The following is a 4,604-nucleotide window of genomic DNA, read 5'->3' on the forward strand; positions in this document are numbered from 1 at the left end:
GGTTCAGGTCAAAGTTGTTGAGCTCTTTTTTTAGGAAGGAAAGCCCTGGTTTTTTTTGGGGGGGGGGTTGAGCTTTTATTAGGAAGGAAAGCCCCGTTTTTTAGGAGTTCATGTCAAAGTTTCTTTAGGGAGGAGGAAAGCCCCGTTTTATGGGGGTGCAAGGCAATAATGTTGAGCTTTTTTTTAGGGGAGACAAAGTTGTTGAGCTTCTTGGGGGGAAGCCAGTGATCTACCACAGATGTCCAGTAATCTACCAGTAGATCATGATCTACCTGTTGGACATGCCTGATATATATATGTGTGTGTGTGTGTGTGTGTGTGTGTGTGTGTGTACACACACACACACACACACACACACACACACACACCAGGTGTGGGGAAGCTTTGGCCTGCCAGATGTTGCTGAACTACAACTCCCACCACTCCTGGCTTGCTGGAGCAGGTGGGAATTGTAGTTCAGCAACACCTGGTCTTTCAAATTTGGCACACACACCCTCCACACCTCTTGCCTTCCATTCTGCTCAGTTCACTATGTCATACTTGCAACAACTTGAGGTGCTCCCTAGGCTCGGCACCCAGTGCGGCGGAACAGGCCATGCTGCCCTGCTCAGAGGGACTGACGGGTCCCTCACACCTGCTGTACCTGTACTGTACATTTAAATCACATGACTTCCCCACCGAAGAGTACTGGGAATTGTAGGTTTTCCCTGTGCAGAACCACAGTTCCCAGCAGCCTATGCAAGCTAGGGTTCCCAGGATTCTTTGGGAAGAGTTATGCACATTGAATGTGCTTTAAATGTCTAATAATGACCTGCCCTTAAAGCACGTGTTTTCCCTTCAAAGAATCCTGGGAAACATAGTTCTCCAGCACCCTATAGTTCCCAAGATTCCTGTGGGGTGGAACCATGCACTGTAAATGGATAGTATCCAAATAATTTATTTCTCAGATGCATTGATGCACCTAACTTAGGCATGTTCATGGCCTTCAACGGGTCTACTCTGTGTAGGATCCATTATATCCAGTGGGAATCCTGAGCAGAAAATGTATAGGATTCTGCTGTTGGTCAGTCAACCATTTGTAGTTTGGCCCTGCAGCTAATCAGTAGCATTGAAAGCAGAGAGATCACAGTTATTAGAGTAGGCATATGTCAGCATAAATGTCTCAATACACCTGCTGTCAGGGACTGGCTGGATGAAGAGGAGTGGTAGGAGGCACCAGCTAGGGAACCCCCAAGGGAAACCCTAGAGGAGGAAGGCTCAGAGCCCAGGGATTGGTGGTGGAACACTAAGGAGAGGTCAGGGGGAGAAGACTGGGAGGAGGAGCTGGATGCTGAAGGGGCAACAGGGCTTAGTGAGCAGGAAGAGGCTGTGACAGAGAGCAGTTCAGACTCCGAGGCTGAAGCAGAGGGGGGGGGGTCAAGCGGCAGCTGGGGAATCCAGGGAGTCTCCTTCTCCTGCTGCGACAAGCTCCACCCCTGATCTCCAATAAATTGAAGAGTAATGAGAGCAGACCAGAGGTTCGCAGATGCAACGTGAGACTGTTTAGGAAACATCTGGGAGAGGAGCGTTAGGGAGGGTGGGAGGCAGAGAACCTCAGTCCATAGGGGCAGGAGCTGCTAAGGAGGGTTGCTGAGTTGTATTGAAATTGAAATACTTTATTGTCACTTGTACAACTTGTATACAGTGAGATTACACAAGCACCCCCCACTCAGCTCTCTTAGTCTTAATTCCCCTCGTTTACTGACGCACACCCACCAAACCCGAAAGTCAGTTGCCCTGTTGTTATCTTTTCATTCAGCAGACTAACAGCCCATGGATAGAAGCTGTTCTTTACCCTGTTGGTGCGACTAATCATGCTTCTATATCCTCTGCCCAAGGGCAGGAGATCCAGAAAGTGCCGGCCAGGGTGTGAATCATCCCTGAGAATTTTCCTCACGCTCCTGAGGCAACGTTCTTCCGCTATTTCATCCAGCGGATTCACAGGACATCCCATAATATCTTGTGCTGTATTGACCACCCTCTGTAGGCACTTCCTATCAGTTGATGTCAAACCAGCGTACCACACCGTGATGCAGTATGAATGGACACTTTCTATTGTGGATCGGTAGAAGGAGATCATCAGATGTTGATTGACATCGTTCTTCCGCAATACTCTGAGGAGATGGAGTCTCTGCTGGGCTTTCCTAACCACCTGGGTTGTATTGATATTCCAAGTAAGGTCTTGTATGCCATTTCTTTGAATAAAGAGTTAACTTCACTGACAAGGGAGCTCTGCTTCTTTCGTGTGTCTGACTCTGGCCCTGACACCTGCTAGTTTTTAAAGTGCCACAATGGAACTATCCTCTACGTGTGTTTGAGACTAACCGTGCAATACCAAAACATGTCTACTCAGAAGTCAATCCCACCGGTTCCAATGAAGATTGCAGCCAAACACAATTCACTCCTCGAACATGTATTCTTGTGTGTAGTGTTGGGCCAAAATGGATGGAGCGTTGACTGCAAACCTCACCTCTGGGCCAGTTTTTGTAGATACTACACACACCCCTCTTTGTCCTGCGTCTATGCAAGCAAGAGGCATGATCAGAGTGCAAGGACACACTCCCGTCAGAACTACAACCACAACAAAAACCACTCAGTGGAAGTGGGAAGCAGGCCTGGTAAACAGGCACAGCTGGGGAAAATCCATAGGACCAAATAGAAAGGCCAGGAGGTTCACATTTGGCCCTCAGGTCTGAAATTCCCCCTTCCAGAGAAGTCAGTAAGGGCAATACAGTCATACCTCGGGTTACAGACGTTTCAGGTTGCGTTTTTTCGGGTTACGGACCGCCGAAACCTGGAAATATTGGAATGGGTTACTTCTGGGTTTTGGCGGTCGCTCATGCGCAGAAGCGCTAAATCGCACTTTGCACATGCCCCAAAGCACCAAATCGCAACCTGTGCATGCGCAGACGCTCCACTGCGGGTTGTGAACGCTGCGGGTTGCGAATCCCGCATGGATCACATTCACAACCCGAGCATCCACTGTATGAGACTGAGTTTGGCATATTGCATCGCTGGTGTGTAGGGAGAGGGTCAAGCCAGACTGGGACACGTCACGGAGGGGTGACTTAACCCTCCCCTCCTCACCAACATGGTCCTGCTTGGGGTCCTCTACAGCGCAGCATCTTTTTGTAAAATAACATTTAAAAAAGCGAGTGGGGAAATAGCGACACAAACAATATGACGAACATCGCAGCTAGTTTGTCCCCCTTGTTTCCCAGAGAGGAAACGGGCTGCCCCACGCAGTTGGCACATATGATAACAAACAAGCAGTTCTTTGCAACACGGCTTTTTCTCTAGGTTTCCCCGCTCTGCCCTGTAAGCAGGAACGAGGCCCACTTCTTGTAAGTGACTTTGGAAGCCGGAATCACATCATATTTCTGACTGGCTTTTTTCTTTGCTGCCTGCTTGACTGGGTGAATTTCAGCCGCAGGAGTTTCCATCCCCACTGGGGGGGCTGCCTCAATGCTCTGGGGGTTTCAGTTGACAATTTATAGAGCACTGGCTTCCCTGACACGGTTGGTTGCCTTCCTCGGTTGAGTCAGAAAACTGCTAGGTCTTCTCTCTCCTGCGGAGGCCTCGGGCCTTCATGGCTGACAGAAGCGCTTTGGAGCCTGCGAACCGATTCCCATGATGCAGTATTGCATGGTGGTTTTCTTCCTCCTTGGTGACTGCCAAAAGTGCTGAGTGAACAGGGCTTATTTGCAAGCTGAGGTGTCACACCGGCTGGAGGTTAGGCACCAGAACCCGGTTCCACGGCTGGAGCTCGGAACCTGAGAAGAAATCTGGAACCACGCCTGTGAGGAAAGCGAAAGAGAGTTGGTGGTGGTGGGGGATTTATAGGCGAAGAAGTAATAAAGAGGTTGCCTCTGGGCATGCAGAGAGTGCTCCTTGAATGACCACAGCTCTCACCCCCACACACTGGGAATGGTATTTATATACTGCACTTCATCAAAAGATCCCAGAGTGATCCACAACATTAAGAGCACATTTTATGAACATCTATAATAAAAAGCATAATAACAGATAGCATACTAATAATAGCTGGTCCCCCCAGCTTTAGCAGGCCATAGATTTTTTAAATGGCTAAAGCCCTGGGTAAAGAGGAATGTTTTTGCCTGGCGCCTAAAGACATGTAGTGATGGTGCCAGGTGAACCTCTCTGAGGAGAGCATTCCACAGTCAAGGAGCCACCACAGAAAGGCCCTGTTTCTCGTGTTGCCAACCTCTCTAGGATGAGGCACAACTTTCCTCATGACTCTTATTTTTATTCATATGCAAATAAATTTAATTAAAATGAAGTAAACATCCCACAATTAGTTGGCTAAGATTTCTTTAACTGGGTAACACACCATAGCACCCACATAATCCAAAGTGACTCAAAAACACTTCATAAACAAACAAAAACCAAATATTCCGATTCGGCTAAAAATGTTATAGATTGAACATGAACTATGTGAAGTTGTGTAACCTGCCCCCCCCCCCCAGTTAAACAAATTAATGAATATCTGAAAAGGCAGGAAGCCTTATACCTTATCTTTGCATGGGATTAGAAAATGGGAAGTT

The sequence above is a fragment of the Podarcis muralis genome, chromosome 14 (assembly GCF_964188315.1).
Source record: "Podarcis muralis chromosome 14, rPodMur119.hap1.1, whole genome shotgun sequence".
In the NCBI taxonomy this organism is placed as follows: domain Eukaryota; kingdom Metazoa; phylum Chordata; class Lepidosauria; order Squamata; family Lacertidae; genus Podarcis; species Podarcis muralis.